At 36.4% G+C, this 23,656-nt stretch overlaps 1 long non-coding RNA gene and 2 pseudogenes across 1 annotated transcript; 1 reads left to right on the top strand and 2 right to left on the bottom strand.

Moving 5' to 3' along the window:
• Positions 1–405: 405 nt before the first annotated feature.
• On the bottom strand, positions 406–4,767 carry LOC126605855 (probable xyloglucan galactosyltransferase GT17; annotated as a pseudogene).
• On the top strand, positions 1,868–4,395 carry LOC126605870 (uncharacterized). Its single transcript, XR_007617055.1, has 2 exons — positions 1,868–2,105; positions 4,320–4,395. It is a non-coding gene; the product is annotated as an uncharacterized LOC126605870 (long non-coding RNA).
• Positions 4,768–18,270: 13,503 nt separating the features above from the next.
• On the bottom strand, positions 18,271–19,874 carry LOC126605860 (probable xyloglucan galactosyltransferase GT17; annotated as a pseudogene).
• Between the last annotated feature and the right edge of the window lie 3,782 nt (positions 19,875–23,656).

Below are 23,656 nucleotides of genomic sequence, written 5' to 3'. Positions count from 1 at the left end.
AGCCTTAGTTAATTTAAAAGATTTTTAAATGAGGCTTAACGGATGTGACATTTTCAATAGGTTGAATACTTGTTTGGAATGTTTAAAAAGGTTGAAACTAATTTGGAATGATACTAAAAAGTTGGGGGGTTTTAGGTACTTAATCCTATAAGTTTGAATTTATATACTTAGTTAAGGTACATGTATTTACTTCACACGCTCACCTTCTAATAGTCAAATATGTAATAAAAATAGGCAATGTCAATGTCATATATGACTATATTCGGCCGTTAGATGATGAATGCTAAGCAAATATTTATTTACTATAACCAGTTTCCGAATTCACCTCATTCAAAGAGAAAAACTGAATTTGAATTCACTTAACAAAGACTCAAACTGGTAATTTAAAGCAACGTAACAGATGTATTAAGACAAGAAAGCATTACTTCATATCAATCAACATACATATGCATGTGGTCCAACATTTTAATGGGTAAAGTGTTGAGTTTCTATCCTCGAAACTCTCGTCCTATATTATTGTAATAGTAAAAAAGTTTAATAAAATATATATATACGACTTTTCTACGCACCTCAGCTAGTTTTCTCTCTATGGTAATACACATAAAATCCACTTCTCTCATCATCCAATATCTAATTAATCCATGAATTAATTAATTAATCATATAATTTTCTGGACGTGCTTGGCCAGCGATGCAAGTGCAACGTCCACGGCGTCCCCAAACCCAAGATTAGTCGCATTCGGATGCGCGTAAGTCAGACTTGGGATCAATTCTATAAGCTTTTCTCGCATCGCCGTCACCTTTTCTTTCGGAATCTTCAGCAGCTCCTCGTTGATTCTCTTACTCGCGTCGCTCTTCTCATCAATGTAAATCGAATACGTGCTCTCGTCACCAAGTAAAAACCACTTGTACTGAGTGTACGCCGTGTGCGACGACGAGAAAACCGGTATGCAGCAGGCGAGCACCGAGTTAAACGTCGACCGCCGGGTGAACGAGTCACCGGGCGCTTGTAAGCAGAACTGCGACTCGGACATCACCTTTAGCACCTCGCTGGGCTCGTGGCACTTGCCAGCCCCAGACCCACATTTTAAAAGCATGCAGCGGGTCGACTCACCGCATTGCCTTAAGAACTCGTCCCGAGCGGACGCTTTTTCTAACCCCTTTCTAGGCCCACCGATGAAAGAAAATAAGTAGGGTCGGTCCATTCCCCTCACTCTGTTCTGCCACGCCACTATCTCCTACCAAGTGGACGGGTGGAAATAAGAAGGGTAGGGCAAGCCGTGTTGGTTTGACCCTTTCCAAGGATGCCTCTCCACGGTCATTAACGGCTGGTAGGTTGAGGAGGGAGTTGGCTCCGAAATAAGGACCATCGGTGACCCTCATGAAATCCCACGCGGTCCTCCCAAGGGCGATAAAATGGTCCCTACCGTTGTGCTTCTTCTACCAAGGCTGGGACTGAACGTAGTCGACCAAGTCAAAGGCGAGCTCGTCGCGAGCGGTGAGGTTGGCTTCCTTGAACTTGCTGGAGGCGTGGAGGCCGCCGTATTAAGGAACGTAGAAGATAGCGGCACGTGTTGGATCAAGAGTGCGGCAGGCGTGATTCTCCACTCGTACGTGGAAGATCATCTTGGCAATGAGCTGATGGGTGGCGAACCACGAGGCGGCGAAGCCTAATTTGGGATGCGGCTGGCCGAGGCCGTTGTTCGCCACATGGGGACACATGTTGGTATAAAGGTTTAGAGCGTGATAATGGCTCAGCAATCCAAGGTTGAACTTGGCCGGCAAAGGGTATACATAGACGGACAGGCTTGGGTCGTACGTGGGAACTTTGAATGGGGATTTAGAGGTACTGGTGGTGTCGACGGTGGCGGTATTGGAGTATAAATGTATTTGTTGTGATAGTTACATTATAAGCAATGTGTAGGATTTAATGTGAACCGTTGGATCATATTCCAATTGGTATTTAGTTTAGAGTGTAATGAGTCATAGCTCATGACAAGTGTAAGCATCTTACATGATGGCTTAAGAATGAATAGTTGTGATTGCTTTGTAATAGAATGAGTGAAATTGTTCACACTCCTATAAATGTCATATAAGCTGTAAAAGGTTTTTAATGAAAAAAGAAGAAGAGATGGAATCAACATAGTACTAAGAAACATTTCTCTCATTCTTCTTCGATGTATTTTCACTGAGCTTTTAAAACTTCCATTGAAACTTACACAGAAACCAAACTCTAATATGGCATCAGAGCCAGGTTGGATCTCAATCTGGGCGTGAATCTGTGACAAGGTTCGCAGCTGAGGAATTCAACAGAGAATCGAGTTTGCTTCGATTGAAGAACGATCTGAAAATCTCTGGGTAACTCGATAACAAGTCTAATATGGCTGGATCGAGTGGTGTTGATCTTCGAGCACCGATTTTTAATGGAGAAAATTTTGATTTTTGTGGGATATGGATCACACTGGTTCACAAGTGTATGATCATACTCCTTTAAGGTTCAGAAGCTTGAATGATATCTATGAAATGTGCAATTTCTATGTAATAGAGCCTGAATTTTTTGAAGAAGCATCAGGAGATGAAGCTTGGAGAAAAGCTATGTCCACAGAGATTGAGATGATCGAAAAGAATGACACATGGGAGTTAGTCAAAAGGCCATTTGATAAACCTGTAATTGGTGTAAAATGGGTCTACAAAACAAAGCTTAATCTAGATGGTTCAGTGCAGAAGAACAAGGCACGGCTAGTGGCTAAGGGCTATTCTTAAAAGCCTGGAGTGGACTTCAACGAGACCTTTGCACTTGTGGCAAGACTTGATACCATTAGAACTCTAATTGCATTGGCAGCTCAAAAGGAATGGAAATTGCTTCAATTAGATGTTAAGTCTCCATTCCTAAATGGTACACTGCATGAGGAAGTATATATGGATCAACCACAGGGATTTGAAGTTCAAGGACAAGAAGACAAGGTTTACAAGTTGAAAAAGGCCTTATATGGTCTGAAACAAGCTCCCAGAGCTTGGTACGATGAGATAGACAATTATTTCAATCGATCTGGTTTTAAGAAAAGCCAAAGTGAAGCTAATCTGTATACAAAGTTCAGTGATGCAGGTGTGCTTATTGTATCTCTGTATGTAGATGACATTATCTATACAGGGAATTCTGATGAAATGATTCAAGAATTTAAGAAGGATATGATGAAGCAATATGAGATGTCAGATCTGGGACTGTTACATCACTTTCTTGGTATGGGCATAATTCAAACTGATAAGAGCATATTTATTCATCAGAAGAAATATGCCAAGTCACTACTTGAGAAATTTGGATTGAAAGATTGTAAAGCTGTGAAAACCCCACTTGCAATTGATGACAAGTTATCTAAGGAAGATGGGAGTGATGATGCTAATGAAAGTTTGTACAGGACAATAATTGGTAATCTGTTATACCTGACAGCTACTAGACCCGATCTAATGTATGCATCATGTTTGCTGGCAAGGTTCATGAATAAACCTACCAGAAAACACATGGGGACAGCTAAAAGAGTCTTGAGATATGTACAAGGCACATTGGATTTTGGGATTGAATATGTGAAAGGAAAAGTTGCTGTATTGATAGGCTATTGTGATAGTGATTGGGCAGGAAGCTTGGATGACATGAAGAGTACCTTGGGTTATGCATTTAGTTTAGGTTCAGGAATGTTTTCTTGGGCTTCTGTTAAACAATGCAGTGTGGCTTTATCTACTGCAGAAGCCGAGTATGTAAGTGTTGTAGAAGCTACAACACAAGCAATGTGGTTGAGGTTTGTTTTATCTGATTTTGGAGAAGAACAGGTGGAGGCTACGCCTTTTCTATGTGACAATACTTCTGCCATAGCTATGTCTAAGAATCCAGTGTTTCATCATAAAACCAGGCATATTAATCGGAGGTATCATTTCATAAGAGATGCCATTCAAGATGGGACAATTGAACTACACTATTGCAGCACAGAGGAGCAATTGGCAGACATCTTTACCAAGGCTCTTCCTAATGATCGATTCAAATACTTGAGAACTGCTCTTGGTGTGAAATCAGCAAAACATTTAGAAGGGAGTATTGGAGTATAAATGTATTTGCTGTGATAGTTACATTATAAGCAATGTGTAAGATTTAATGTGAACCGTTAGATCATATTCCAATTGGTATTTAGTTTAAAGTGTAATGAGTCATAGCTCATGACAAGTGTAAGCATCTTACATGATGGCTTAGGGATGAATGGTTGTGATTGCTTTGTAATAGAGTGAGTGAAATTGTTCTCACTCCTCTAAATGTCATATAAGCTATAAAAGGTTTTTAATGAAAAAAGAAGAAGAGATGGAATCAACACAGTACTAAGAAACATTTCTCTCATTCTTCTTCGGTGTATTTTCACTGAGCTTTTAAAACTTCCATTGAAACTTACATAGAAACCAAACTCTAATAGGCGGCAGTACTAATATTGATATTATTGGGATTTCGGCTTGTGCGGATGAGAAGATGGTGGACATTTTGTTGCTGCTGTGGTTTTTGGACAAGATCAACACCAACCTCAGCAGTGCGTTTGGTTTTGGGAGGGAACCAAAGGAGGAGGACAAGAAGCCAAAGAGAGAGAAGGACAAAAACCAAGGCACCAAATCGGAGGTAGGGATTGTTAAAGTGGGTGTCTTTGTTTTTGGAGTAATCGTAGTGTTTTTCTTTCTCGTCATCAGTCCATGGAGGACTCGGAGGACTCGGAGGACTTTGCTTTCTAGGAAACATGGCCGGGAACAAGAACAAGAAGACAACGACTTGGAATTAATGTTAGAAGAGAGAGAGAGAGAGAGAGAGAGAGAGAATTGGTTTAATGGTGGTGTGAATTGAAGCAGTGACAGAAAAGACTTGGTTTGATTTGGTGCCCTCTTTTTCCAAATCTCTAATAGCTCTAAGCTTAAATCATTCTCCTCCAACTTGGCTCTCACTCCAAAATAAATTAACCAAACAATGAATAGAGAGATGAACAATAACAGGTTTTCTTTTCAATTCCAAATCTCTAATAGCTTAATCCTTAACAAATCATCCTCCTCCATTTTTGGCTCTGACTCCAAAGCAAACCAAACAATGAATAGAAAGATGAACAATAACATGTTTTATACCCATTTCTAATTCTTTAATAGCTTAATTTTTAACAAATCATTCTCCTCCATTTTTGGCCCTCACTCCAAAGCAAACAAACAATGAATAGAAAGATGGACAATAATAGGTTTTGTACCCATTTTCAAATCTCTAATAGCTTTAAACCTTAACAAATCATTCTCCTTCAACTTGGCTCTCACCCCAAAGCAATCCAAACAATGAATAGAAAAAATAAAAATAACAGGTTTTGTACCTTAGTCCAAATCTCTAATAACTTTAAGTCGTAACAAATCATTCTCCTCCAACTTGGCTCTGGAGTAAACCAAACAATGAATAGAGAGATGAACAATAACATGTTTTGTACCCAATACCAAATCTTTAATAGCTTTAGTCCTTAATGAATGATTCTCCTCCAACTTGGCTCTCGCTCTAAAGCAAACCAAAAAATGAATAGATAGATGAACAGTAACAGGTTGTGTACCCAATAACTCAATTTTAATGACAATCAAACTAATTTATTTATTTTTTCTATTTAGATATGGTTGGAAGCAAATAATCAAAGATATTCGACAAGCATTGCCTTGAGGGGTAGCATTTCCCATTTTGGTACCGTAACATCAAGATTCTCTTTAGACTAGAGAAGATTGCTTACGTACTAGAGAAGGCTCCACGTCACATAGCTCATGGCACTGACGCCACTAAGAATGAGCGTGCTAAGTTTGACAAGAATGTTGAGGATGACATATAGGCCAAGTGGTATCTGGTAGCTTCCATGAATGTGAGCTACAAGGACATCATGAGGACGTGGACCATGCAAGCTCGATCATACTCCATCTTATGAAGTTATATGGTGAAATGACGCACAACCGTCGCTTTAGCACTGTCTGTGAACTTATCAAGACTAAAATGGTTAAAGGAGTCCCAATGCATCAACATGTACTGAAGATGATTGAATTCATTGAGCAATTAGAGAACTTAGGTACTCCTCTTGACGGGGAATTGGCCCAAGACTTCCTTTTGGCTTCTCAATCTGATTTGTTCTCACAGTTCGTCATGAACTACAACATGAACAGGATGGATAGTACTCTCTCTGAGTTACTAAATATGTTAGTAACCGCTAAGAAAACTATGAAGAAAGAGAGCATTGTAGTGACTTAAGTTGTAGTTCACAACTAGCCATTATCTTCCAAGGCCAACCCGAAAGGCACTGGAAAAGGTAAGGCAAAGAAACCATCAACTGCCAAAGCCCACAGAGGAGTGAAGAAGAAGAAAAAGGAAAAGAAACCCAAAGGACCTTGGTTCCACTGTGGAAAGGACGAGCATTGGAAGAGGAATTGCACGTCTTACCTCACATCTCTTAAGGGCAAACCTGCAGGTACAAGTTTGTTCTTATGTAAAATTCTAGTAAAAAAACTTACTACAATATACCCTAGCCATAATTTGATAATTTTAATTTTTTAAACTACCAAAAAAAAACTTACTATAAAATACAATATCCATAGTGTGTATATATATACTTTATAATAAATATACTATAGGCAAAGAGTGAGATTAAAAAATTATAAAGCACATTAAAAATAAAAATATCAAGTAATATAAAAATACCAAACACATTAAAATAAATTATAATAATGATTCACAAGTGGAAAAATGTGAAAAAAATATGCAAACGCTTGTGATCGCATTCTCTACGCTTTGAGTATGGGTACATCGTCGTTTGAATTTTTAAAACCATTCAAATCCTCATGAATAGTATTTTTAAGGGAGTCCAAAACAAATAAAATTCTTAATAATTAATGCATAAGTCTGAAAAAATATGAAAGCATATATAAACGTGCAAGGTTCTTCAACCTTGAAACGCAACTCTCTTCATTTTACATATCCTTGAACATTTGGTATTTCGTAGTAATGTACTAATACTTTTTCATTAGACTCTTATTTTGGAGTATGTAATACTTGAAAGACAAATGTTTTTTTTTGTTTTTGTTTTTTTTGTTGTTGTTGTTGTTGTTGTTGTTTTGAAGTAATATTTATGTGACAATATGGTATGCATATACTAATTTAGTATTATATTTTCCTTTTTTTTTGTCAAATTATGTTTTTCCATTTCATTGTTTATTGATTTGAAATATATTTTCCTTAATGGGTATCGGGTCGGGTCATATTACCTGATAATATTTACAGGTTGATTTTGGATCCCATTTACTTTAACGGGTGTTATACGACACGGCTCATTATTAGATATCGAGTATGTCACAAAAATGACACAAATACGAAAAACGCGACACGAATGCCAAGTCTAGTATATAGGCATTTAAAACAAACTTTAAACTTTCTTAATTTTGTTAAGAACTTATTATGTGGCTTCATATGATGGAAGACCCATTTTGGTACCTATGTGAAGGCATATAATTAGTCTCTAATGTTAGAGCTAATTATTTTGTATAAACTTATTGATGTTTCGTTAATCATATTAGTGTAATGTGATAAATGTCTTCTATTACATTTGTTCCTTAATGTAGTGTTGAGAATTGAATGTTGTCTTGAGGTATTCCAAATGGAATACAAAGTAATCTATCACTTTGATAATGTGATAAACAAATTTTGGATTTATCAATTAAAGATAGATCTGACACATGTTGTAGATGGATACAATGAATCTTTGGATTTGGTTCCAATTGCCTACATATAAGTTTTGTACGAATTGAGAAAGTCTAGACATTCATTTCTTGTAGGAAAGGAAGATCAAATTATAGTAAGTGTATAGTAGTAAGTAAGGAAGAGTTTCTTATATGGTTGTAACTCACTTGAACACAATCACCAAGATCACTCTTGGTTCAACTGGTAGTTTTGAACAACTAATTGGACACTCTTCAATTGCTTTAAGATATTTCAGGTGGGTGAGTAGTAATCAAACCAAGAATAAGCGTCTAAAATCTACAAAGAGTTTAAAGACCTTAGTCACTTAATAACAAGACATCCATATTGTGGAATTAAATGATAAGCTTAAAAGGTTTGAAGCTTCTCCACAATGTCCTCTACTCCTGTACTCCATAAAATAATTATACCCTTTGAATGTATAATGTACTTTCTCATTAGAGTCATGAGAAACATTGAGAAGAAAGGATATAAGCTTAAATATGATTAGTTTATAGTTGTCTAAAATTAAAGGTAAACTCTTCAATTGTTAAAGAATGTATGTTATGTAACATCCTAAGGGTAACCTATGGATGTTGGTTTCACCAACCTAATATAAAATGGTTATAAGTAGGGAAATGTCCGTCATTATCTTTTACAAGAACATGCTAAGATGGACAAATTGATGAAACAAAAGGGAATAACTTCAAAAGGAGTCACAACATAGTATTTAACAACTAGACAACCTGACTAATACGCACTATGTAGCTTTATGAAGAATTAAATCAACCACTAGAAGATATGGTTGAATTTATGTATACTGTGCTTCCACTAATAACTAGGATAATTCTTACACTACTTTAAATGTCGCACCCTAGATACGGAGTAAGTGGAAAAAAAAAAAAAAAAAAAAAATAACCCTTCTCCTATAAAATAAGGGAACTTTAATGAAAAGCTCCCGTTATTGTTCACTTTAACGAAAAACCATATTTTTACGCTAAAATGTCAATCCTGGTACTATTCACTTTACCCTTTATTTTGTCTTTATCGTCAAAACTCAAAGTTTTCAAGCCATTTTCATTAGTTTACCTAATAACTCCAAAATCTTTACAGAGTGTATAAATAATAAAATGAAACATTTAAATTTCTCATCTAATAGAACCTCATCTTGTCTACCTTTCTTTAATCTTATATGGGCCTGCAAGGTTTACAATGTATAAAGTGAGCGAAACCACAACTCAGTAGTGACATAAGTCTTATCAAGAATAATTGTCAAGGCTAAACTAAGTGTTAGGCAACACAAATCAATTAACTAATAAATCAATTATAACAAATTCTCATTTATCAACATTTAACTAATAAACCATGAATGCAGCTTAACTTCAATTACCCAACCCATTAATCTATATAGTATAGCATTGATAGGAGTATATTTATGCGACTTAGTTAGCTTGTTCTTGTGCATTTATGTTGTTATTTCTTAGTCAATTATGTATTTTAAGCTATTTTTGTGTGTTTGTAGGTTCAAATAACAAAGTTAGCAACAAAGTGCTATTTGGAGCATTTTGGAGCATTTTTGGGCCAAGATTGGATAGTGCAAGCTTGGAGACATGAGGATGGACGTTTTTTGAAGATTTGAAGGCTAGAAATCAGCATGTGTGTGTGCAAGTGTGTTGACCTACAACTCCAAACATTCATCCACTACACCCATTACATCCACTCATTACCAAACACTCACCCACTACACCCATTACATCCACTCATTACCAAACATCCATCCACTACACCTATTACATCCACTCATTACCAAACATTCACCCACTACACCCATTACATCCACTTATTACCAAACATTCACCCACTACACCAATTACATCCACTCATTACCACAACATATACCACTACCACCTTAATTAGATGGTGGTCATCTCCCTAGCCTATAAATACATCCACCCTTCACCATAACAAAAGGAGGGGGAAAAAGATCCATCAAAAGACACTACATTCACATCTTACAACTCCATACACTTACACTTTCATTCCTTGGCCGAGAGAACACAATCCACCCATCCACCCTTCACCATAACTCACTTATATCCATCCACCACCATAATTTACCACTCATCCATCAAACCACACCTTGTGCCGCAACAAAGAGAAGAATGAGGACCCTTGGACGTGCTTGCCATTCAAGTTGGATTGTTGGAGCGTTTTTAGGTGTTTTCATTCTTTTGTTTTCAATGTCTAAATTTGTTTATCTTTGCTTTGTGAGTATGAGGAACTAAACCCCCCTTAGCTAGGGGGGAATTCAAAATCATGTTCATGCTTGCAATATGATTTGATTACTTTCAGTTGTGATTTCATAAGTTGTGAATTCAATTTGTTTAACTGCTTGATTGATAACTTATTCGTGTATGTTTATTAAGAGTGCACACTTAGTTTGCATGCATGAATATGATGCTAGAGTATAAGGGAGTTTCACCTAATAGTTACAAACTTATATTCACAAGTAGTGGAGGTCGCTTATAAACGATCGCGTTAAATAAATTCTTAGCAGGAGTTTCATGCTCATCATAGTAACGAGTGCCTCGTCAATACTTATAGTTTTCATAATGCTTAATGATCTTTGATTGTATCTTTATTGTGCTGTTCACGTAAAGAACTTTTGAAGAATGCTTGAATTGTTGTATGCGCTTTCCCATCCAATTCAATAACTTAAGGAGAACTTGAAGGTTAATTTAAGCGGACTTAATTAACCTAGGGTGTTGAGTTTCATGATTGATCGAAAGAACAACTGAAAATTGGTTTATGTGCAAGTATGTCATGTGTGGAGAAGAACCTCCTAGCTAGCCTTCCATCCATTCAATTTACTCAAATTCGTGCAGATTTCATTAGTTCTTTAATTTACTTGTTTTGTTTTCAAATTCGTCAACACCAAAACCCCCTTTACTTTAAAGTGTTTTATTAGTCAAAATCTATTTTGATTTGTGTTTTTAGGTGTCCCAAAAGTGTGTTAGAGTCCAAATCTACCCAGTTTGTGTTTTTAGGCAGATTTGAGCGTTTTTAGCTTGTTTTGAGTCCTTTGAGTTTGTTTTAAGTTCTTTGAGTCTAGTTTAGTGTTTTTAACTTTGTTTATATGTTTTTAAGTCAGTTTAGATGTTTTAGCAAGCCCTCCTAATCCCCGGTTTAGAACGATCCCTACTTGCATTTATACTACAATTTGACAACAAGAGGGTTTAATTTGTGTGTTAAGAAAATTTTCGCATCAAGCATACGGACCTGCACGTCTCATACGATGCATTTTTTCCACTGTAGCGGTGGTCTGGATACTCTATTATAAAAATTAACCCCCATAACTCAATCATCCCAAGTACCCATTTTGTTAGTCATCGTGTTCTTCTCTCGGTCGCCATAGTCCCCACTACTTCATACCATGCCCATAATTTCATTTTTGCCACCCTTGTTGGTACCTACGAAAGTCGAACAACTACACAAAAGAATATTTCCATTTCCATATCTCATTCTCGAATAAACCAATAAAATTCATCTGCTTTAGTATGAAATGATATGCATATAATCAACATTATTTCAATATCCATATTATCGGCAATAACAGTAATATGAATATCATATTCTAAATACACATATTATCAATTATAAAGATACATCAAGTGTAACACATATTTCACAAGGTTTAAACAAAATAGATACCCCAATAATAATAAGTTTCTCAAGAAAACCTTACCTCGATTCCAAAGCTAAAACAAAGATATGCTACTACCGTAATAACTAAACTCCACGTACTTGAACAAATTCTTTGATCACTCCTAATGCCATGTATATTTCCAGTCATACATCTTCTGACTCCCTCTTTATATAAATTATATACATATACTTACATACATACATATATATATACACACACACACACATAAGCACAAATATTAAAACTAATACTTTGTATGCAAACTGCATGTCACGTACAAAATATTTTGGACAAATGGCAAAGAAAGGTAGGAAGCTATATATAGTAGGCAAAGGTCGGCTGTAAAGGAAGAAATAGGCATCTAGATGGGCTGAGAAGAAACTTTGGTGGAATTCTCAAAGGAACACGTGGCTGATGACTCATGGAATGCAAGGCCAAGTGGCAATTCATGATAACGTAAGTGACACATCATGATGTGTCGTACATTTCATATGGCTAGGTAGGAAACTGGATAAATATGATATAAAGATGGCTTATGTGTGTCAAGCTTAAAGGAACTGGGTGGGTGAAAGACGCCTAACCGCATGCAAATGATGAAAACATACACCTTAGTCATTAGACGTGGTGTAGTGACTTCAGGACATGGTGAGTCAACCACATGCAAAAATGAATAAATGAACAATAGAAAATAAAATATAAAGTCTCCTATTGGCTGGACAATACTAGTACAAATTCATGGTTTTACATGAAAAGTTTTAGTATGACTAAAACTTGAAGTATGGTATTTGACACCATATGTTTTAAATTAAAGGACTTGATAAAACAAGTCACAATTTAGTATTGGATGTAAATTTAATGATGATGGATTGCTAGAGAAGAAAACCTTTTGTGTATGTTTATCTAAACAATAAATAAGTGAATCTTGAAGATTGTCAATAGATCGACAAGTTAGTGGGAGCTATGTGCATTCAAATCAAGTAAATTTAAGTGTTAAGGTTTTCTTGAACTTTCGAGTGAATGCTTAGTTACAAAAAGGTCAGTGGAAGTAATGTTAAACTTTTGAGCAAACATAGTTTTCAAATGAAGACTATTTGGTAGACGTAGTGAAAACAATTGTAACTCAAAATGGTAAAAGATGACAGGGTTAGTTTTGCAGCATAAACTTAAAATTAGACTTAAAATAAATGAAGTCAATTAAGAGAGGACTAAGTGGTATAGTTTTCTGTGTCAAATATGTTGTATAAGGTAACAAAATCTCAAATGCTGAGGATTTGTGAAAGTATTTCTGTGTATGATAGAAAACTACGCCCATGATCATTAGAAAGAATATATCATAAAATCACAAAAGTACATATGTATGGACTTGTGATGTGATGTCCAAAAATGAATGACAATCATGGAAATCACTTTAGGATATTAATGAAGCCCATGATCAGAACCATAGTAACTAATAGAGTATTACCTTCGAGAAAGGAATGTTAGAGTGAAACTCTGGAAGTGTGCATTCACTTAGGTCCTAAACCAAAGTGACAATAACCTATTTTACAAATGGAACTTCATGTTCGATGAAGTATTAATCATATGAATTTATTGTTAGTATGGTACTACAATGGTCTCAATGTTGAAGCAAAGTTTGTATAAAGTAAACAAATGAAATAGATATTGATATTTGCATTAAGGTTTTGGAAATTGCTTCAGAAGGTGTTACAAATAGAAAGGGTTCATCTTGAACCAATGATTGAATCCAACTCATAAGGTCGTTAGTAGTACACTGCGATGTAATGAGGTGATAGTTCAAGCTATGGAATCAAGGTCTCATCAAAGCATTTGACACAAAAAGAGACAACATTATATGCTTCGGAAACATTTAATAGTAAATCTTTTTCTAAGCTAAAAGGATTAAAACATAACCTAGTTAACCTACAAGCAGAAGTTCACTCATTTAACATCTTCAAGATGCAGAAGCGATGGACTTTAGTGCAAGTGGGAGATTGTTGGAGATATGCCCTGAAAGTCAATCTTGAGAAGAAACCTTCAAGATAATGTCTGAATGTATAGTTATGTCTAATACAAGAAATGGACAAAGTCACTCAGATATCTCAATTAAACGATATATGTCCAAATAGGGAATCCATGGGAAATGGATTGGTGGAAGAAGTAATATAAAGAAGTTAGACAACTGAAACCTTCTTTACATAACCGTAATTTCCAAAAAGGTTCCTCTTCAACCACACTATCCAAAAAGGTTTCTATTCATAGGATTGTCAAAGGGACACTAACAATTAATCTGAATAGACAAATACGTACTATGTCTACTTCAATGGGAAGGATGGAAAGTCTCAAACCATTCGTGTAGGGACACTAAGACAAGTGTTTAGGTGCTCGTTAAGAGAATGGGTCTACTGAACACAATCAAATGAGAGTACTTTCATGGAGTTTTACATACAGCCAAGCAAGTAACCCAACCTGTAAGAATAATATAACTAGTCCGTTGACTTGAGACATCATAGTTGTCTTAGAAATACGTTGCTAATCATTTAACAATGAGACGTGACCGCATCTCATCTTGGATGTGTTCTATGCATTGTTGGGATCACTGATTTATTCTTAGAGACATGTGAATGTATAACAAGGAATTTATTATCTTCAGTATGAGAGGAAGAATACTCTATACGATTCGGGAATCTTTAGCCGAAGTATCAAACGTTATACTAAAACGCATTTCTATATGACACAATTGAATCATATAAGCTGGTATAATCACATTAGTAGTTTAACGTAAAGTATCTATACCTTGTTGTGATTAACAGTATTGAATTAGTAAAGGATTAAAGTATAATGTAATTCCAACTGGATAGGTTCTCCAACCAAATTCTACATTAGCTTGGGTAGTCACGATATATATGGTTAGATGTCACTCATGGCTTGTGGGCCCTTGATTAAATAAGTAATCATCAAAGTAGAGGGAGAATTAAAGGTAAGTTTTAATTCCCTATGTGATTGTATAAAAACTAATCAATTGGATTGATGCCAATCCTAAAACGATTGGACACTGATGCACTCGTGTGGTGAGATAAGTAAAGGATGATGGAATTAATTAATTAGATTATTAAATTAAAAGATGATGGAATTAATTAATTAGATTAGATTATATTAGATTAAGTAATATGATTAAGCAGAAAGTCTAAGTCAATCAAGGCAATGGGTTGTGGCGGTAGCAGTGATGACAATGGGTTGTGGTGGTAGTAACAATGGTGGCGACAACGGTATGTGGCGAGCGTGATGATAGTGTTGGTGGTGATGGTGGTGGCGGCGGTGACGGTGACGGTGACAAGGGTATATGGTGGTGACATGTGGCATACCGGTGTTGGTGGCCACTCATGGTTGAGTTTTTTGAACTTTTTTTTTCTTTTAAACTCACTCATGTAAATTTGAAAATGACAGCTATTTACATGGAATTTAAACTTGGGAATTGGAGGGTCCCAAATTCCATTTTTTTTTTCCGCATAAGAATTTTAACTCCTATGTTTGTAACTCCAAACGATTAATTAATGCGCATCAATTTAAAAATTCTCACATTTTTTCAAATCCTAAGTTTATTTTCTTTATCTAAACATAATGTGAGAATCCCTGTTAGTGCTATATATGTTACACATAATGTTTCCCATTCAAGTAATGTGACTTATTGTGTAGAAACTAACAGAAGAACTCTGCCAGCAAATGACCCCTATATAAAAAGATGAAAACTAAAACTAAAAACTAAAAATTTATCAAATGACCCCTTAACTTCTATACATTTGACATTGAAAAAAAGTGTTTGGTTGCATATGAATACACATGATGAGCATTTCATTTCTACAAGTATCGATATCTAACAAGAATACTTTTGTTCCCTATCTTTTGTTCTTAATTGATTCGAGGAGTTGGTAGGTTGGCTGTAATGTGATTCCTCTTTCCTACATACAACCAAAAGTTATGAGAACAAGTTATGGTAGCCTTCGTAGGACTTTGCCTTGTAGCAATTGTCCAGTGATATTTCTTTGCCGCATAAAAGAAATGTACGCGGCGTGGTCGCAGGCTCCCTCGTAATTTAAAAAGAACTACTACAATTATGAATTATCGACCTTCTAAGAAACAACCAGTTCTAATAACAATTCATTTCTTCATCTATAAATTGCGCTTCTTCTATCATCAATAACCCAATATCCCAAACTTAGCCAAGTACTAATTTCTTCTAGCTCCATCGATTTTTGTTAGCAAATATTCGTCTAGTTCAAGTAGTAATTCCGCCGTGGCAATGGCAAGCCCTCCCCCACCTTATTCAACTGCACCGGGTCCTTATTATGTGCAGGCACCGCCGCCTGCCGGTTATCCCCCAAGAGAAGGACCTTCGTATGCTCACGATTATCAGGGACCTGTAGAAACCAAGTCCAAGGGTGATGGCTTCTGGAAGGGATGATGTGATACCTTGTGTTGCTCTTGCCTCGTGGATGCTTGTTTCTGAAGTCACATATATATGTATACATTAACCAGGAGATTCTATATTCTTGAATAGGTTTTTATCACAAATGGTCTCTAAGATTAACCAAACTCATCATTTTGGTTCTTTACTTTCAAAATCAATCAATGTTGTCCTTGACATTCACTACCAGACATCAATTTGGTCCTTCAGTTTAAATCCATCAATTATTCTGTTAGTTTGTATGTGGGACCCACAAATCCAATAAAATGGTGACACGTGGATTACACAAAAGAAGGGTTTTTATCGCAAATGGTTCCTGACATTGACCAAACTCCTCATTCTGGTCCCTGAGTTTCAAAAATTGATAAATTTGGTTCCTGACTTTCACTATCGCACATCAATTGAGTCATCCCATTAAAATTTCGTCAATATTTTTTGTTAGTGTGCTGATGTAGTCCTAATCCAATCATATGATACCAAGTGGTTCAACTATAAGAACCATTTTTTTTAGGGTAAACCAACTGACGAGTATTTCGTGCTGGCATTTCTCTTGCATCCCACAATCCCAATTGGGAAAACAAAATTCAATCTAAATTCGATAAATCGAAGTCAATTCATTCAAATTTGATAGGATTATAACCAACTATAGAGAATGAGGAGTGAGTTCAAGGAGGCCAAGAGCTTTAGTTGTGTCATGGTGCCTTCATTTTCTTTTTTAGCATACCAAGATTAAGACAATGATGTCTTTTTTTTTTCCTTTTGGTTTTAGTTTTTAATTTCTTATTTTACTTCTAGTTTTAAATCTTAAAAAATAAATTTTTTATAGTTAATCCATGTGGCGCCATATGAGTGGATTAGTAGTGGGATCATATTATCACACTAACAAAAAATATTGACAAAATTTGAAATGACTAAATTGATGCGCAGTAGTGAAAGTTATGGACTAAATTTATTGATTTTTGAAACTCAGAGATCAAAATGAAAAGTTTAATCAATATTAGGGACTATTTGTGATAAAAACCATTCTTTTGTGTAATCCACGTGTCACAATTTTACTAGATTTGTGGGTCTCACATACAAACTAATTGAATAATTGACGGAATCTAAACAAAATGGCCAAATTGATGTACGACAGTGAATGTCAGAGACGACATTGACTAATTTTGAAAATGAGGGACGAAAATGATGAATTTGGTCAATCTCAGGGACCATTGGTGATAAGAACCCTTCTTGAATAATTGAATCCAGCTCGATCATCATATATTTTCTTTATTCATTTGTATACCCCTATTTTATACACGTTTTTATTTTGAGTAGTGTTACACTTACCATCTATTTGTACCATTTTTTATATCATTTCTTCAATAGAAATAAGCCCTGCCAATACGTGTGGGTCTCATATGTATTAGAGAGATGATACAAATTATGAGATAAATAGATAATAAAATAGTATTTTTGTTTTATTTTTTTTATCATATGACGAAAGACCACGTCCCAATACCTTGTAATAAAATAGAGATACTAGCACCTGCCCAATTCTTGTTGTATAATTTTTGTTATATTATAACACCTTAATTAATTTGTTGTCTGCAAAATACACTTTAATTTGAATACTGCACTGATATGATTTGACTCCCCATACCAATTGTCCAACACGTTGGACATGTTATTTTCTGGGCCGGATTAGGAGACGGCTTGGGCTGGGTGCCAGCCTATTAGGCTGGGCTAGAGGACTTTGGGAGGGTGCCTGGCCCATTTTGGTGCTGTGAGCCGACCTACCCCATTGGGGTGGCCTTGGTCTTAAGAAAACTCAAATCATTGTTCAACAATGTCCAGAAAGTCAGAATTTTCTATAGCAGCACGAAACAAAATGGTAATCAATGCATTATTTCACATGATATTTGAGCATCTCCAAATAATTCAGCTGCACAGACAACATTTGGATTCTAATTATATTTCTAACAAATATAAATATGTTTTTTTTTTTAGTGAAAGAGATGTAAATATTAAATATGTAAAAAAAAATGTAAATGTACATAAGTTTATTACAATTTTTCAGTTAAACATGTATGTTTGACGTCCATTAACCCTAAACGAAAATTGTATGTTTGCATCCATTTAAAATGTCCGCTAAAGAGCTTCTATGTCTTACACATCAATACCGATCAGTAATGCTCTTACTATAATACATCGATAGTCAAGTTTATTCTACAAAATAAAATTTCGAATTTACAGACTTAGTTAATGTATATTTATTTACCTCAACGATCACTTTCTAACTGTTCAAAAGAGAGAATGTCAGATATGATTATATTTCACCGTTTAAAACAGCGCAACGTAAGTATTAAGACAAGAAAGCATTACTTTCATCAGTCAATATAACATGCCACAAGAAAGCATTAATTTCATCAGTCAACATAACATGCCACTTTTTTCTACTACGTAGCTGATAGTTTTCTCTCAATGGTAATACACATAAAATCCACCTCTCTCATCATCCAATATCTAATTAATCAATCAATTTATTTATTTATCGTATATTTTCTGGATGTGCTTGGCCAACGATGCAAGTGCAACGTCCACGGCGTCCCCAAACCCAAGATTAGTCGCATTCGGATGCGCGTAAGTCAGACTTGGGATCAATTCTATGAGCATTTCCCGCATCGCCGTCACTTTTTCGTTCGGAAACTTCAGCAGCTCCTCTTCGATCCTTTTACTCGCGTCGCTCTTCTCGTCAATGTAAACCGAGTACGTGCTCACGTCACCAGGTAAAAACCACTTGTACTGAGTGTACGCCGTGTGCGGCGACGAGAAAACCGGTATGCAGCCGGCGAGCACCGAGTCAAACGTCGACCGCCGGGTGAACGAGTCACCGGGCGCTTGTAAGCAGAACTGCGACTCGGACATCACCTTTAGCACCTCGCTGGGCTCGTGGCACTTGCCGGCCCCACACCCACATTTTAAAAGCATGCAGCGGGTCGACTCACCTCATTGCCTAATGAACTCGTCCCGGACGGCCGCTTTTTCTAACCCCTTTCTGGGCCCACCGATGAAAGAAAACAAGTGGGGTCGGTCCATTCCCCTCACTCTGTTCTGCCACGCCACCATCTCCTGCCAAGTGGACGGGTGGAAATAGGAAGGGTAAGGCAAGCCGTGTTGGTTTGACCCTTGCCAAGGATGCCTCTCCACGGTCAGCACCGACATGTTTTTAACGGCTGGTAGGTTGAGGAGGGAGTTGGCTCCGAAATCAGGACCATCAGTGACCCTCATGAAATCCCACGCGGTCCTCCCCAGGGCGATAAAGTGGTCCCTACCGTTGTGCTCCTTCTACCAAGGCTGGGACTGAACGTAGTCGACCAAGTCAACGGCGAGCTCGTCGCGAGCGGTGAGGTTGGCTTCCTTGAACTTGCTGGAGGCGTGGACGCCGCCGTAGAAAGGGACGTAGAAGAGAGCGGCACGTGTTGGATCAAGAGTGCGGCAGGGGTGGTTTTCCACTCGTGCGTGGAAGATCATCTCGGCAATGAACTGATGGGTGGCGAACCACGAGGCGGCGGAGCCTAATTTGGGATGCGGCTGGCCAAGGCCGCGGTTCGCCACATGGGGACACATGTTGGTATACACGTTTAGAGCGTGACAATGGTCTAGCAATCCAAGGTTGAACTTGGCCGGCAAAGGGTGTACGTAGACGGACAGGCTTGGGTCGCACGTAGGAACTTTGAATGGGGATTTTGAGGTGGTGGTGGTGTCGGCGGAACCAGTAGTATTAGTATTGATGTTGTAGGGATTTTGGGTTGTGCGGATGAGGTGGTGGTGGACATTTTGTAGCTGCTGTGATTTTTGGACAAGAACAACCTCAACCTCAACAATGGGTGTGGTTTTGGGAGGGGAGGACAAGAAGCCAAAGAGAGAGAGACAAAAACCAAGGCACCAAATCGGAGGTGGGGATTGTTAAAGTGGGTGTCTTTGTTTTTGGAGTAATAGTAGTGTTTCTCTTTCTCGTCATCAGTCCATGGAGGACTCGGAGGACTTTGCTTTCTAGAAAACCTGGAGGACAAGAACAAGGGAATCAATGTTAGAGAGAGAGAGAGAGAGAGAGATGGGTTAATGGTGATGCGAATTGGAGCAGCAGTGAAGGAGAAGACTTGTTTTTATTTGGTGCTCTCTGAGTCTCTCTCTCCCCCAAAAGGAAAAGCAAAAGAAAGTAATGTTATTCATATCATATTTTTATATCACATTTCTATATCATATTAGGTGACTTAGGTGACATCTGATATGGCAGCCACATTAATTGAAAAATTTACAAAACTCAAGGAAATGAATAAGAAAGACTCATTGTATCCACAATCATCATTTAATTAACTAATTTTTCTTAATTATTAGTTTATTAAATAATAAATTAAATTTAAAAATCTGATTAATTCAAATGATGTGGTTATCCATATCAAATACTACCTAAGATGATATGAAAATATGGTACAAAAACATTGTATGAATAGAAATACTCTGAAAAGAAAAAAGGGAGTATTCAAAGCAATGTGATTGGCTTAATGCATGGCAAAAAGTAGTCGGCAACTATGGCAAGAAATTTATCACGAAATTAACAAACATCATGTGGGGAAGACCAACAGTGAAGTTAGCTTCTCTATTATTGTCAGAGGCCAAATTGAAGATCATATGTTGTTGCGATAATACTAGCATGCAGGGACGCATATATTTTTTTATTCTTGAATAATGTATTTTGATCGAATAAATTAACGATTAGCCGTTTAATTTATTGCCGTTTAATTTATTACCGTTTAATTTATTAATTGTCATTTGAAGATCAATAAAAAATCATTTGAATTGGAAATTGTTTAATCATCCAAAAGTGTTAAATAAAGGGTTGTGATTTTCACACACTCTTAACTACTTTTCCCACACCCTCACTAATTTTTAATAGTTAATTGGTATCCTACTATTTAATCTTCCATATATACCCTTCTTGCTTTTTGATGGTAATTAATGAAAGATTAAATAAGGAGGGGTATATATGGAAGATTAAATAGTAGGATAGCAATTAAGTACTAAAAAATAGGGAGGGGTGTGGGAAAAGTAGTTAAGGGTGTGTGAAAATCACAACCCTAAATAAATTGACGATTCATCATGATTATATTATTTGGTACCTACATTGTATTTTTTTTTTTTTTTGTAAGATTGATCTTGAATTGAAGATTAAGAAATTGAATAGTTCCGATTGTAAAACTTATATCGTCAAGATATGTTATTCGTAAAGTGGGAATGAGTACATCCCCAAAAGAATAATGCATGTACTATCCTAGTATCATATAATGTCATAATCGAGGAATTGCCAAAACAAATCTTTTTAATATTTATGAATTATTGTTGGAAGAATGATGTATTTAGCTTAAATTAGAAAATGATTTGAGGTGACAGGGGGTTTTTCTATCAGGTAGTTAGTCATTTCTAATTGCTTTGAGTGATAAGGAAATAGCCTAATTGTTTTTTTTTTTTCTCCAAAAGTGAGAATTTTATTAAATTCGAATAGAGATGCTTACATTAGAAGCCAACTTATTAAATAACCATTCAAGCTCATGACCATTCCAACTATGAAAGCCCCCTTCCCTTACCACAAATGAAGCCACTAATGTGTTGCCTTGTTACAAGCCCAAGGAGCGAAGATAAATTCTACTAACCTCAATTGTTGCTTCAAAAGCTGAATACCGAAGAGGATCCCTTCAATCACAACATAAGGTTGCATTTTCCCATTGAGCATGTCCACGAGACATTTGGCGTTTGACTCAACCTGAACAACCTCAAAGTCCTTATCAATACAAGCCACTGTGATGGAGCTTAGATCAAGGAGTCAAGACAAGGTGGTTTTGGATGGGTGGCACGATATTTTGCGGGCTTTTTTAAGGGACGGGTGGCAAAGGTGGCTTGCTTTATGAGTCTAGCTTAATGGCGAAGAAGGAAGCGATACGAGAGCTTGTATAATTGATGACTGTTCTTTGTAAGCCCCTTAGGTGTGCTAGAGAGTAAGGTGCTACTTAGTAGCCCGATGGCTCAAATCCTATTAGAAGTTTGACTCGTCTAATTCTTCAGCTTCTTCGTTTTTATCAGTTTTCTGTTGCTCATTTTTTGTATTGTTTTAGTTGCTCAAATAATATTATATCGATTGAGTAATTTTAAAAAATAAAAATAAAAATTATTTTATTTTAGTTTGAAAGACTTTCATGTATTTTATTTCTGATTTAGTATGTCATTACTTGTCCCTTTTAAATTTTAAATTTCAAAATGCAAAGGGCAATTTTGTCCTATGACAATATAAGAAATTTAAAATAATGTGTGGCAAAGAAAGTGTCTATTCCTGTGAATTATATAGCTCACCAACTTGATTGAGACGAAAGAGAAGGGGACACTTTAACACATACATGCGTGTACGTGTCCTCATCTTGTGAGAGGAGTTACTTAGAGTAAACACAGATGACGACAACTGTATAGTTCTTCCAAATAAAAAAAGAAGGTGAAAGATGGGGAAGAAGAAAGAATATGTTTTTTTTTTTAAAAAGAAAAAGAAAGTTGGTTTGTGGAACAAGTGGTGCTAGTTGTCTATCGATCTATGATTGGGAAATAATTGGAACGAGAATTACGAATGACATTCGAAACATCATCATAAAATTGTGATTCGAATAGAGAATTCACATGAACGTGTAATGATCAATTGGGCTGCGTGAGCAGCCAAATTCGTAAAGCCTTCGCAACTGTCTAACATGGCATGGACATGAAGGTTTGGTTTAGTGGATACAGAGTTGGCGTGACTAGGTTCGAGGCATTTAATGTTGGTTAGTGGCGTGACACATAATTAGGTTCTACTATAAATCTAATTGAATATTGTCCCATCTTTATCCCCACATAATACTTTGCTTATTCCAGCATTACTAAACCATCTTTTATCAGTTGGTCAAGTTACCGAACTATTGGACTGCATTGTGCAAATGTTTTCATTTTTTGTTTACTTTAGGATATCAAGACTCGGGAAATAAATGGGCGTAGTACTTAAAGAAGGCGGTTATATAATAATGATGACGTAGCATCCGGTTGAGTGAATCCAGTTCGCAGTTGTGGAAGTGCAAAGATTTAAAAAATATGGTTGTCTCATACCCTGTGAGTTTTACTAGAAGAACAATTTCATTTGATTTAGTTCATCCAAATGTATGGGATCCTTCCCCTATCTCTACTCAACATGGCATACGGTGGTTTATTACTTTTATGAATGACTGTACCAGGATGACCTGGTTGTACACAACGAAAAATAAAAGTGATGTTGGATAGGTTATATGATCTGCACTCAATTTTCTCATCCTATCAAGGTTCTTTGATTAGATAACGATGGTGTATATGTGCATGGACAGAGCCAATGAAGGCTCACTAGGGGCAGATGCCCCCACTCAAGTAATTAATTTGTTTAGTTGCAGACTATAATTATATAATATACACGGGTTATCTTTGAAGAAAATATATGTATCTAATATCAAAACATACATTCATTCTACTTATACATCAAATATTATATGAGCAATAGTGCTCTTGTTCTGTCATTCAAACAGAAAAAACCCTCTCCCGTCTATCATGTACTTATATTTTTCTTATCACTTTGCCACTTTCCACTAACTATATTAAAATTTTTGTATTCAGGCTCCATCCCTGTATATGTGAACTCAAAGCTTTCA

This window comes from Malus sylvestris, chromosome 15 (genome assembly GCF_916048215.2).
Source record: "Malus sylvestris chromosome 15, drMalSylv7.2, whole genome shotgun sequence".
NCBI classification, from domain to species: Eukaryota; Viridiplantae; Streptophyta; class Magnoliopsida; order Rosales; family Rosaceae; genus Malus; species Malus sylvestris.
Note: the sequence above shows the minus strand (reverse complement) of the source record. Positions and strands in the feature narration are given on the sequence as shown.